The sequence below is a fragment of the Falco naumanni genome, chromosome 19 (assembly GCF_017639655.2).
Source record: "Falco naumanni isolate bFalNau1 chromosome 19, bFalNau1.pat, whole genome shotgun sequence".
Lineage (NCBI taxonomy): Eukaryota > Metazoa > Chordata > Aves > Falconiformes > Falconidae > Falco > Falco naumanni.
In genome coordinates, this window is record NC_054072.1 from 6,026,487 (window position 1) to 6,040,690 (window position 14,204).

The window sequence follows — 14,204 nt, forward strand, 5'->3', positions numbered from 1 at the left end:
ACCTGGCTCAGTCAGCTGCCACGGTGGCCCCAGCTGCGCTGCGGGTCTCACGAGACACAGCCCCATCACAGGGACACAGCTCAGGTGTCTGTGGGCAGTGGCCACACTTGCTGGAGGGAGCCGGGCTGCATCGCCAGGGCATTGCCCAGCCAAAGCCGCTGCCACCTCCGCCTGCCCGGACAGAACGCAGCCCCAGCCCAGTCCTCGCCCAAGCATCACCTTCACACCTCCCTCCCCAGTGAGTTTTCCACTGGGTCCTGCACCAACAGCTTTTCCCTGTCTCCCTCCCCCCTGCTTTTCATCTTTACAAATCAAATGGTAACAATGAAAAAATGTTTCTTTCTGCTTGGAGCCAGAGGTCTTTGACCAGCCGCTGAACTTCTGTATCTGCCAGACCCTATGGAGCAAGGGGTCCTTTTTCAAGAGTCCTACCAAAGCTAGGGCACATAAAAGCAAGTATAGTTGCAGAAATAAATGTTTCCTTGGGATCCCTGAGCCCAGACACAACCAAGTTCCTTGAGGGTTTTAGGCCTGGCAGGACTCCTCCTTGCATTTCACATTTCTGAATCATAATATCCCATCGCTTTGAAATACCAGTGGATTTCCAGCATCTGCTGGAGCCCCAGGTGTTCACAGAAAGGCACTGCCGCTTCTCTAGTTTTCCAGCAGCTGCTAAAACCAGTAGCTTGCACCCACACCATGAAGCCCTTCACTATGCTTGTTTCTTGCATCGCCTTTGTCTCTGCACAGCGAGCAGACAGCCCTCCTCACCGAGGGGTGCCAGGGGAGCGGGGCTCCAGGTCTGCTCCAGCTGCTCCTGTCTCAGCCAGGCAGCCTGCAAGGTGGCTCCTGCTGCTGGGTACCCTAACCCCTCTGGAAAGCCTTCTTGTTTCTCGTTGGTACCTGCACCCCAGAGCCCGCAGGGGAGCGTGAGCAGCCCCCAGGACACCTCGACTTCTGTATTGCAAGGTAAAGATGCTGGGATTCCCGGAAAAAACATTTTTTTAACCCCCAGATGTATTCAGGATCATCCAGGGGACTGCTGCTGGCACAGAGCCGGGTGGTTTGGCAGATACAGCTCTAAAGAAAAAGGGGGGGGGGAATGGTGGAAAAATGTCCCCTCCAGCCCTCTTGTTAAATTAAACCACATGTATATTTTTTAGAATACAGCGGAAAGGAACGACTCTCCAGCACATGTTCAAGAGCAGAGTCTTATTTCAGAGATTTCAAAAAATTAGTGGCTGAGTGCTGAAACAATATAGCCTTTAGACGAGGGCATTTGGAAGTGATTAACGAGTCTGAACTCATGCATTCAAAATAAAAAGTTAGTACCTCACACTGGTAACAACTGTCAGCTACTAAAAATCCAAGGAGGGGGGAAGAAATCAAACTAAATCCTGTATAATCTAATGCTCCAAATCAGCAGGAGACCACTAGGAAGGCCACTGGCCTGTGCCTTCCCTGGCAGCATTGCCCCCAGACCCCGTGCTAGCTGCTGCCAGACAGATGGTCCCGCTCTGACAGGGGGGGTTCGGAGGGCCACGCACCCCAGATCCCACAGCCCCATTCTGTCACACCTTCCCAGGGTGAGCAGACCAAGCTGGCAGCCCCCGTGCCATGGGAGCTGCTGACCGACCACTGCACGGGGCACGGCCCCGGCCAGCCACCGTGGGAGCAGGCGAGGGGCTGAGCCACAAGGGCTGCAGTTTGCAAGGAACAGCCTGCTTCTGCTTCCAGCCTTCCTGCCTTTTAAGTGACAAAAAGTGAAAGGCCACTCAAACCTGGCTGCCCTGTGCCCCGATAGGAAGCCCTGCTGGCTGCACACTTGGGCAGTAAGTGGTGCAGGAGAGAGCTCAGGGTCCCTTTGAACATTAAATTTGCTCTGCTTTTCAGGGACTTTTCAGCTTAGCATCAAGAAACTAAAGCAGACTTGTGTTGGTGGTGTCAAGACCAAACAGGTCAGGAAGTCTTAGTTAAGCAAAAAAAAAAGAAAAAAAGAAAAAAATCACACCTCACACTACAATGCAGAAGCTGCCTCTCACACCCCCAGACTTAAAGCGAGTAAGAAGGACATTTGTCCTCTGTGGCTGCCAGCCCCAGCACAGACCACCTGCCCAGGCACACCAAGGGGCTCGACCCCGCTGCACGCATGCTCCAAAAGCTTCTTCTGCACCTGTACGACCAGCAACATCCACCACAAAAAGATGCAAAGCCCAGAGCTCTTGGCAGATTTTCCTTCTATGACCAAGACCCCAAGACCAAGGTGAATTCCCACAGGAGCAGGTGACAGCAGACCGCGTCGATGGCACACCAGTACCGCTGCACAGAGCATCTCACCCCACTTCTGGTGCTGCTCAGAGAGTGGCTGGAGGATGAGGACAATGGGGAAACCCTGCAGCATGGGAACACCCCCAGATACAGCCAGGCCCCCACTCATGTGCCAAGCTCTGAGCTGCAGGGCCACCCTTGAGACCTGGTTCTCAGCCGCGTGGGATTTGGAGAGCTGCAGTTGGAGGGGACTGCGGGGGGCTCGTCTGTCTGCCCTCCACAGATAGGCTACAGAGGCAAGAGCCAGCCAGACTGCCAGAGCATGCTGTCCCAGCAGAGATGTTTGTGTGCATCCTGGGCTGCCCACCCCATGCCAGAGGCACCCAGACCTGTAGACCCTGTGCACAAGCTGGGGGGAGATGGTCTGCCATGGCACGTCGCTGCCGGGCCAGAGCCAGTCTGCGCTTTGTGTTGGGAGCTGTACAGAAACGAACTTCCCCATGTCTCGTGTCTGAGAACTTAAAGAAAAAAATAGATGTTTAGGAATTGCTTCAGTAAAAAAAAAAATGTTGGTAACATGACCAACATCTGGGAGTTTAAAACGAAACCAAACTCTTCCTCCTCTGCAAGGAGAAAAGGCATCCTTAACCCAGGGAGCCTGGCAGCCCTGTCACACACAACTGGGCGCAGTGGGTGCACCAGTGACGGGAGCCTCGGGCTGAGCAGCTGCTGTCCTCTGTCATGGAATGAGGCCTTGGACTCTGCCTGCATCCCCTGCCACACATTTTCTCCTTGCCTTAACAAAGACTAGGCTATTTCAGCAGCACCCAGAAATTCATGGCATTTTAGAAACTAGCCCAGGATTTTCCATCCTTCTCGTTCCTTTGTTCAGTTCTCAGGTCTGTCTGAATCAGACACTGCTCTTCACTGGTTTTTCCTGGGCTGGGCAATAGTCAGGAGCTAGCAACAGCGCGTGCGTGCTTTCACACACATGTGCACTGGTACTGCCGTTAGCCAAGGAGACCACAATAGATTTCACATCCCCGGAGCAGACCAGATGCTCTGGCAGAACAATCCCAAACCCTTGCTAGCTCAACCAGGCCTGGCTTCCTGAAACCCCAACCTGCCCTCATCCCTGAGAGCATCTCTCCACACTGCAGCAGGCAGACCCACGGTGCTGAGCAGACTCTCCTGCCATCAGGAGGTTCCTCCTCGTCCTTTCTCTCTCACAAGCCTGATGATCAGCTCCCTCCAGCCCACACTTGCAGACACAGCATATGGTGTCCTTCCTATCAACGGGAACATGTTGCAAACGCAGCCAACAGGCCAAGCTGCAGCCAGGAAGGCAGGGGATCAGAAGCACTGGGTGGCAGGAGGGACACCCTTGCACGCTACAGGAGACAGGCACAACAGATCTCAGCAGCACACTTAGAGAAACAGTTGCCTGCCGAAGAGCAGGCAGCCTTTCCAATTTTTTAAACCCAGCTATACTGTGCTTTCGGCCAGCGCTGCGGAGCTGCAACACGTTTGTCTGCACAGGGCGCTCAAAGGTTTCTGCAGTCAGGTTCCCACTGGACCTTTTGTTTCGGATATAGAAAAACACGAGCTGACAGCAGCACACAGTACACGCTGCTTCTAGCTAAGAGCCCTTCACGTGATCCTTGCACGCTGCAGCACACCTTTGTGTTACACCAGGCCACACATTGCAGAGCTAGGCTTTGGTACCAGCCAGGAGCCAGGAGAGGAGAGGTTTCCAGCAATGAGATGGAGAGCAACAGCAGCCCTGCACAGCATGCTTTGCAGCCACGCTATAGCACAGCTGCATCCCCTGTGCTCTAGACTTGCCATGCACTTTCACCTTTGGCACTTGCCTCAAAGTTTCCCACTGACGAGTCTCATCCTTTGGGCATGAAAGTTGTCCCGGGGAGGGTCTCAGCCCTGTGTTAGTTATCTTGCTGTGAACAGGGAGAGCATCTCCATATCAGCAAGCAGACCAGCTGCCAGGACCTGCACCTCATGGCTTCTCTTGACAACAGGCATCCGTCTCTTACATTCACAGAAAAGACCCAGCCTATCTCTGCATCAGGTGCACACCTCCATCCCTCCCCAAAGGCGAAGATCCATGTCCAAGCAGAGGAGCGTACAGTGGGGAACAGGAATTGGTGCTGCTAGGAGAAGAGAGCACAGAAAGCTCTCAGAGCCAGGGGACACAACCCCTGTTCATCTCCTAAGGCTGAAGCACGAAGAGCTTTCTTAGCCGAAAGGCATTGAATGCAGCATTCCTGAACGCAGATCATTACTATTATTATTTTCTTGTTTCTTTAATGACGTTGAACATACTTCAAGACCCTTAATCACAGAGGAGATTACAGCAGACTCCCGGAGGGCTGACAAATGGGCTGAGGAAGGCCAAGAATAGCTGCGCTGACAGCACGCCTGCCAGGAGCAGATGGAGGGATCGGGGAGGAGAGCAGCCCCTTCCCTGCGCCCCAGGCAGGAGGCTCCCACCCACCCAGCTCCCTCTGCACCACGGGAAGGGTAGAAGGAGCCAGCCGTGGGGGGACCCCCCTCCAGCCTGCGGGGTAGCCCATGCTGTGACCACAAGCCTGTCCCAGTGTTCCCCGAGCATCCCTTCCCAGGCACACACCATGCAGCAGCCCCTCTCGCACCGCTGCTCATCGCTGCCCCAGGCAGGCATCCATCACTTCCACCAGCACCAGTTACTCTGGAGTTGGGGAAAGCAAGAACAGAGCATTCTGCTCCCACGGCTGTTCCAGCAGCCACCGGGACGTGCTGGGGTGCCACAGGGGCTGCCCCGCCAGCTCGGGAGAGGTGCTGGTGCACAGCAGCTCATCTGCAGCTGCCCGCCCCATCTTAAAGAGATTTCAATGCTTTGAGCACTGCGTTGGGGACAATTTTCATGTTTTGGAGCATGCTGTAAAAACAGCAGGATGTCATGGCCAAAAGGATTTGCCCCTCTGGGCATGGCATGGAAAGCAGCAAGGGAACAGCTTCGCAGCCCCCTTCCTCCCCAGACCAGCCCTTGCCTGCTCACAGGCTTTTGTGTGGGGAAACCCAGGTCTCGCTCTTTGCAGAGCACAAGGCATTTTCCATTGATATCAATCTCATGGGTTATCCTATAATTTTGTAAAATAAAAATTATGAATATTTTAAATGAAACATATTCCTTTGTATGACACCAGGAACTATGAATTAATAAATATTTCCTGTTATCTTATAAAATCTACCATGCTAATCCTTTAGCAAGGCTGTGCCCATAATTGCAAGCAGATGTCTTTCTCTGCTGACACGTTAAATAGAAGCAGAAAGACCCGTTGCTATCTCCCATCAACAATTTGCACTAAAGCAGAGAACAGATTTGCACAGAACAGGACTGCTGGAGGAAAAGGGAGATTAAGTTCCTGCAGATCAGGCGTCTAAGCATTACAGCAAAACAAGGCAGCTCAGAAAAACAATGAACTCTAAACAGTCCCTAATCCCAAAGTAACCAAAAGCTTTTGTGAAGGAAAGTGAATTTGCTGAAACTAATACTGCCAGAGCCCAAGGAGAGCCCGGAGACTGAGGTAACGCCCTGTGAAGGCAAGATTATCCAGCTGATGAGTCCTCACGTTCGCTCTCCACATATGCTGTCTGTGCAATATTGGCTTTTGGATGTCTGTATCAGCCTGTGTAAAACCAGAGGGGAGAGGGAGAGCAACGCATCCCTGGGGACAGAGCAGCTGCTCACCCCACACAGCAGCGGCTCTCCCAGCCCCAGGGTGCTCACCAGGTCCCCAAGCCACCCGGCGCAGACAAGGGGTGCACAACCCCGACACGCACCCTCGGAACCCTTTGCAGCAGCTCCCCGCCAAGCCCAGCCTGCCGGACCCCGGTAGCCAACTCCCCACAGCCCATCCCGACCGGGTCTGGCTGCTCCGAGCCTCCCCGTTAGTTCTGCTCCCGGGGGGCGGCCAGGCTCCTGGTCCCCAGGGGACGCAGATGCGTGGCCAGAAGCTGACCGGTCCCCTGGCACAGCTTTCGGGCAGAGCAGAGCCTGCTCACCATGCAGCAGCCCAGGAATTATCCATAGAAGTGGAAGTGACAGGGTGTTTAGCAAACATTAAGCCCAGGAAGCTTAAAAGGTCTTTCAGGATTATTAAATAAACATTTAGGGTGAGGGAGAGGAAAGAACATGAAATAGTGAAGAAATTGTAAACACTCCGGAGCAGGCGGTTAGGGGCTACACTAGTTCAGCTGGGCAGCACAATGTTTAAAGTAGTATCGCCCATAATTATCCCTCAGTTCTCCAGCAAGCATTAATTCAAGGGGAGAGATTTTTATAAACATTTAGCCCGATATTAACATTTTATTAAGGCCATTTAACATACAACTTTGAACATGCCAGCGCAGCCTGCCTGCAGCCGCAGCCTACCGGCTCGGCAGAGCAGGGTCACCAGCAGCCCAACAAGCTCAAACTTCTCCAAACTGGTGACTTACCCTTGCTGTAAAACGACTAGGGAGACTGGCCTGAGTGTGACCACTCACCCTTGAAGAGGACCAATTTAAAAGTAATCACATTTGCATTTGCTAAAAAGGTTGCAGTTCATTATTTGTGGGGTTTGATGTAGTTCTGAGCACTGCACTTGAGAGACTGCACACGTGCCTACCCAAAACAAATGCCCTGATCTCTTAATTTCTTGTCAAGTAACAGCAGAGATACTCACTCTCCACCATCCTTCTGGGGCTATAACTTATTCATACACAACCCTACACCTCCTAGTAAATTAATCTCTCAGCCACATTAATAACTCAAGAGTTTGGAGAAAGTCAGAGTGAGGTAATGAACTGCGAGAGCCGAGGTTGCCAATAGCATAACGTACCCCAAGCTGAGCTAAGCAAAAGAAAAAGCAGGAGGGTTTTAGTAACTGTACCGAGGTACCTTCTCATTTAGGGTTCCTCATGAAGATTTTGGAGCAGCGGGGGAGCACCTGCCTGCCAGCAGCTCTGGGCCCAGATACATACACAAGCGTGCAGACAATCATCTCTCATTTTATCATCATCCTTTCCTATTACTGCTTATGAAACACCCCATGCTGTGGCACAGAGCACCCCTTCAGCATTTGCTCTGTGGCACATGCCCCTGCACAGAACATGGGCTGTGGTTTCAGAACAATCCATCCTGGCCGTAAAAATCCATAAACTTGGATTTGTACGGATCAGAGCCCAGAGAAAAGGTCAGCGGTTCAGTCCTCCAAAGCTCAGGTCAGGCCCGGCACTGAGAGTAGCCGCGGGAGGGACGTTACCCCGTAGGTGATGCCTGCCTGCAATCAGAGCGTTCCCTGCCTCAGCACCATATCAGGGCACAGGTTACCATTTAAGAGATAGGTCACAATACGACCACTCCACATTTTTCCCACGTTGTAGGGAATAATATCCTCAAACAAGCACGAGGACCCACAAATGCAGTCGGGACAGGCAAGTTGGAACATCTTTTCCAGGCACACGCTGGATTGAGGCAGAGCATACCCACAAACACCGCCCACCATATCATCAAATGCTGCTTTCTATTGCCCTCAACAGACTTTTCTTCTGTGAATTGGGTCCAACGCATGCAAGGCAGTGACACAGGGTCTCGGACAGAGCTGCTCCCTGCACCGCCAGGATGGGAGCAGAGAGCTGGATCCCAAAGACTGCACGCAGCCCCAGCCCACGTTGGCTGCTGTCAGGTACGGCTCCTTCCAGCCACGTCCTGGCTTTCCTCCCCCTCTGTTCTAGAGCAATGGCTTGGCAAGCATCTCCTGGTTGTCTCCAAAGGAAAAATGTTATAGACAGCAGCGAATTTCCAGGCTATGCGTGCACAATTCTGCAGAAAAGGGGGACTGTTTGCCAACGCTCGTGGCTCTCGGGATCTTGGCAGGCTACGGGCGAAGCCCGCTGTGCAGCAGCATGCCGATGCCCCCGCGCTGGCGAGCGGAGACAGATCCACCACCCTGATGCCCCCAGAAGAGACGGGGCCAGCCCTCCCCCAGCACTCGTGGTCTCTGGCACATCCCACACCAGACAGCGGGGGTGCAGCAGACCCTGCTCCTGCCACGCAGACAGAATTCTTGTGGCAGGCTGCTGGTCCAGAGGAGATTCCAGTCTCCGCTGGGAAGGTCTTGAAACAAAGCCCTCATTTTCCAGAGGCTGGGAGGCTTCCACGGAGCAGCTGGCCACCCTGACAGGTTGACCTGCACTCCCTCCCTCCAGTTCTCCGGGATGTGGCTTTGCTTAGGGAAGCCATGTGCTGCAGAGCCCCTGGTCCCTGCGCGTGGGTCTGTCTGCAGCACGGGCAAGCAGCCTCACAGCAAAGGAGCCCGCAGCTTGCTGCTCGCCCTCTCAAGAAGGGCATTTGAGCATGACTCGGACACCTACAGACTATCAAAAGATAGCGGCTCGGCCAATGGGTAGCACACAAAGGCTCAGATGGAATTAGCTGGGGAAGAAATAGTAATAAGAAAAATGCCGATTCCTTTGAAAAACAGTGATTTTAAAAGCACTTGCTAAAGATGCTGGGAGGCTTTTTTCCCCCACTTGATCTAACAAAGGCCTTCCTCAGTGGCAGCACCGCTGCGGTGTGCACGGGGTTTGGCTGGGTATTGCCTGGCTGGAATGGAAAAAAAAAGAGCCTCTGCGTCAGGGAACAGCCACTTCCAAACACAGCTCTGGCCTTGGGGTAGAGATTGGCTTTAATTATATGTGTGTGTGTGTCTTTTTAAAGGGTCATCCAACATGATTCAGTGAGAAAGCAGAGGCAGCCACTGGAACACAGCAGAACGTTTTCTCTGCAATGCTACTGGTGTTGGGATGGGGAGTGTTTCACCGTGGCTTTGGAGAACATGTCAGAAGAGACCTCCCCTGTTCACCCAGCAGCGCTCACTGCCCGGCCCGTCTCTTTAGCTGCAGGGGGCTCAGGAGCCCATCCCTGTCCTCGTCGTGGTCCCCACCCCCGGGCACTGCACCCCGCACAGAGCAGCGATCACTGTAATTGCAGCCTGCCAGCAAAAGGAAGGAGCTTGTTATTTCTGTTATTTTTCTGTTATTTCTGCTATTATTCCTGCTATTATTCCTGCAGGATCCAGGTTACCTGTTTGTAGAAAAGCTGATTAAATAGGGAACTTGCACAGAGTGGTGGCTGGCTGGCTGGCGACCCCAGATCAGCTGCCTGTGAGCTAGTGACAAGCCAGCTCTAGTCCCGGACTTACCGAGAGGACTCCACCAGCCCCTTGCGGCTCAGCTGATGCTGCCCACAGCTTCAGACTCACTCACAACCCACAAATCCTCCGCAATTCAAGCACAATGTAGCCATTCCATGGCTGCTGCCCCTGAGGAACCGTGTTCCTCCCGACTCCTTGGAGGGATAAGTGATGGCCAACACACCAGTACTGGTGGCTGCTCAAGTTGGGACAGAGGCCCCTCACCCACCACTCACCCCCAGCCACGTAGCGGGGGAGGGAGCACAGAGCAGCGCTTCCCACGTCCATGCCCTCCCGCGGCTTGGGGGCTTGCTTAGTCAGAGGTGGGACCTTGACATCCATCTGTTCATGATGGATCTTTTCTCCACAAAAGCGTCTGAAAGAAAAGGAACCATTTCTCTCCCCGTCCTGCTCTGTTCATCATCTCAGGAGAACACAAGCCCCCTGTTCGTGCTCTGTACATCTTGCCTGGTCTATGCTTCGCATGGCCACATGCAGAAAGACCCCTCTTGGTTTGCAGGGGTTTATCTCCACATTACAGCATAAACAACTTCCCTGTTTGTGAAAATGATCTGCAGAGCTCTCCGCCACTCCTGGAGGTTATTAGATCCTCAGTCAAAAGTGTGAAAAGGCAGAGTTGGCATTTTGCAGGACCAGACTGCAACACCAGCGTGTGCCCTAGCACGGGCTGAGGGCCTCCAAAAGGGAGGAGAACTTTGATGTGAGTTACTGTTAAGCCCTGCTGAGGGGGAAGCAGCTCTGCATTGGGACCAAGCTAATGCTCACAGAGGAGCAGGAAAACACAGGAGTTGTTTTCCCTTCCAGACACCGCATGAGGCTGCCTGGAGCAACTGGGGTGCCTCAGCCCCTTGCCCTGCACAGTAGTAATAGAGCCCCACATCAGACACGCTAAGCTGGTATCTGCTCTTCTCCAAGGGAAGAAATCCTCCCTAATCCCTCAACTGTTCTTTCCAGCCTTGCATTTCCCAGCAGGGGTCAAAGCAGAATGCGGACTGCCAGCAATGTAAAAAATTAATTGAGGGATGGAAGATGACTTTTTGTATAGCATGAAAGGAAACTGCATTTGTTTATAACTTAACTACAAACTGGAGGCCAGAAACTCAATTAACAGGCTGTACTCAACAGAAGGAATGCTGGAGCAAACAAGATAAACATTATTGGGAGGATAAACTGAGTCACAAAAAGATGATATTTTGTTTTGTGCAAGATTCATACTTCAGACAAGCCCAGGCTGATACCAAGCCTGAGTGTCCTTGTCCTCCCAGATTAGCCGCTGCAAATCTCACGTGAGTCAGCAGCAGTTTTCTGTGGGGGACAACCCCAAGACACGACACATGCACTGCTGGGAGTCTCAGTGCTCTGCAAAGTGGCCCAGCAAGACCCAAGCATCACTGAGTCTCATTCTCAGCCTCCTTGAATACTAAAACTTGTTTCAGAGTCAAGCCTTGCTCCCACTGAGCATGGGAGCCTAAAACCAAGCGCATTCAGGCTTCAGTTGCTGATCAGCAAAGAGCTGAAGCTCTTCTCGAACTTCAGGCATTTCTTTCCACCCCCAGCTCGGCAGGATCCAAGCACACACCGTGCTTTGCGCAGCCATAATCTCCCTGAAAGTATTCACACAGACAGGGCGTACATAACATACACATTAAATTCAGCCCCCATTCATTATACAGCAGAGCTTCAAAAAGAAGCAGGTACATCCAAGACAACACAGGCAGAGCATTGCATCCTATGGGCAGCACACTCCTGTCTCTCCAAACACCCTCTGCCCTAGCGAGGCAAAATTAGAAGTTGTGTCCCAGCAAAACAAGGCACGTCTTAGTTTAGACTAAGCATTTATGCAAATGCTTGTACGTTAAACCAGAACTCATTAGAACAACCAGTATTTGAATAATTTATAGTGTGAAATGTCTGGTATTTGCACATAAACTGTAAAATGCATGACACGCACAGCCACCAGTCCTTCTGCCACTGGGGAACACCGTCAGCAGACACGCAATTTCCGATTTAAGCAGCCTCTCACGCTCTCATGTTTCAGTATATGCCTGTTTGCTCCTCCGTACAGCTCTGCACAAGCGTACCTCCAGACTCTTAGGTGCTTTCCCCATAGTTCATGCTTACCACATTTCAGGTTTCAGTAGACTCTTCTTGTCAGAGAGTCAAACAACAAATAGAAAGACAGCAAACACACCCACGTGGAATGGTTGACTGCTCATCTCACTCTTCAGGTGACCTAAAGATACTTCAAGAATTGCCAGTTCCCATTTCCAGACAGATGTTACTATAAGTTAGTAAATGAACCTAGTTTGTAAACGCTCAGTAAACACATGGACCAGCTTCCTGCACCTCTTCAAACCTGCCTGGTGCTCGTACCTTGGTTAATACCTACAGAAGACCCAGCAGTAAAATGCCAGCAGCAGGAAAGCACAAAGCAAAGAGCCAGCCTTCCCCCCAGCTTCTGAACTAACCCAGACACCAACTCCGACCTGAGAAAAGGAGACCCCAAGCAGCAGACCCCAGACCCCTGACCTTACCTGCTCTCATGGCGACAATACTGCTGCAACCAGTTCCTCTGGCCAGAAGCACGATAGAAATAGAGCTTGCTGGTTCCCCTGAGGTATCAAACCTCCCCAGGCACCTGGGACCTAACCCCAGGCTGAAAAGTGTTCACACCACTTGGCCATTCCTTACCTGACTGGGTCGGGGTGGGGGGGGGGGGGGGGGGGGGCGGTAATTACTTTGATTAAAATCACCTGAGAGCTGAAGCCAGGACCAGCTGGCCAAAGCAGGCCAGAGTTTTCCAGAAAGAATACCTGCTTTCCTTACAACCAGCTACAACAACAGCAGGCTTTCCCTAGGAGGGAAGAGGAAGGTGATTCCTGTTTGCTCCAAGGGCTTCACCGCTCTCCTTTCTTTGCACTGGTGTAAGCTAAAAGGAGGTTCAGCTAGTTAGTGTGCAACAGGGATACTTAGCGGAGAACAACCATATAAATAAAATACTGTAATCCAGCAGTAGCGATTTGACAATGGAATTTTCTGTCTCCAGCGTTGTGGATCTAAGATTTAAACTTCTATGTCGTCCCTTGCTAGGCAGCAGTGGTGAGATGTTGCATCTCAGAAGGAGACAGCACACTGGGGCCCCGGGATATCAGCAACACATGGAACAAGTAATGCAATTGATATGGAAAAGGCAATAATAAAAACAACTTTCAAAGAAAAAAGGCATTTTATTGAGGGGTTTCTTGTTCCAATCGCAGAAGAGAGAAAACAGAAGCCATAATGTGTTTATATTGACCACAAGTTTAAAACAAAGTAAAACAATCAAGTACAGATTTATTCATCAAAATACACTGTGAGAAAAGCAAGCAGTGCTCTGTTTTAACAAGCGTGCTCATGCAAGAGGTTCCCACAGGCAGCAAAGTCTTGCTCTGCTCATGCGCTTTTGCCTGCTTTGGGGCACTTGCACGACACCAGTGCTCCTCACCAGGGCCAGTGCGCTTCCACGCACTCCAGCACAATTCTGTTTTGAGTATTTGCCCTTCAAGAAAGACTTTGCATGTAGCTTGAGATGTTCTCACATCTCTGAGGTAAATGCCCTTAAATCAGAGCAGAGCTCTGCTGAGTGCATAACAGCCTCCCCTCCCCTTTTATTCCCGATACCCACTGGTGCATTCGCACAGACTGGACGTGTCAGGGGAAGCTGGGTGGCTCCCCGTGCCCACTGTTCCCTCACTGCCCTCCCGGCCCCGCCTGCCACTGTTGATCTCTACCGTGCGTTGGTCCTGCTTGGCAGCGCCTCCCCAGCAGCCCAGGAGCCAAGTACTTTCCCAAAAAGTAAAGCCAAATTGCAAGCCCCGAAGCATTTAGGAACACAGCTGTCCTCTGCTCGCTACCCAGGCTGCCCACGTTGGTTTTGGAAGACAGCCTTTGGGCAAGAATACGCCCTTTTACCCAAGCTGTGTGTGGCACAGACCCTCAGCAAGAGTGGGAACCCACCACCCCTCGACCTGCTGGCAGCAGCCTGCATCCCGCTGCGCTGCTCAGCAGCCCCAGTCCCTCCCCGCCGGCTCACCCAGGTGCCTTCCTCCCTTTTTGGGTGCTCCAGTGAAACCACCCAGCATGCCAGGTGCAGCCAGAGAAGCAAAACCACCACAACCCCACTGCACCTCGATCTTGTACTCGCACAGCTGCGAAGCAGTGACAGCAACATGCTGAAAGCTGACAGGTGCCAACTCTCCACATGGCAATGCAGTTGTTAACTGCTGGGCTTTGCTCCCCTTGATCCCAGCTGGGCACTATCTGCCCCATGTGGCTCTCGCATCCCCCAGACCTCTTTGGAGACCTGATGAGTGGCAGGCTGCGCCACAAGACAAAGTCTCCTGGCCTTGGCTCCCGCAGCAAGGATGGATCATTGGGGAGTTTGTGGCTTGGCCTGTGAAAAGCATCTTCCCTTCCCCATGTCCAGAAAGTTACAGCTGTATGGACATACCGGCCTACAGCAGGATGCTCTTTCAGGCTCAGGATCACGGGAGGCTCTGGCAGCATCGTCTGGTGTCTGTGGACCGGAGGGGTACCCACTGGCACTGTCCATCACCACTGGTCTTATGGATTCTCGTGAACTCAGCAACTGCCAGATTTTGCCCCAACATCTTATTGAAAAGCTATGTCAGTCTTCCCTCA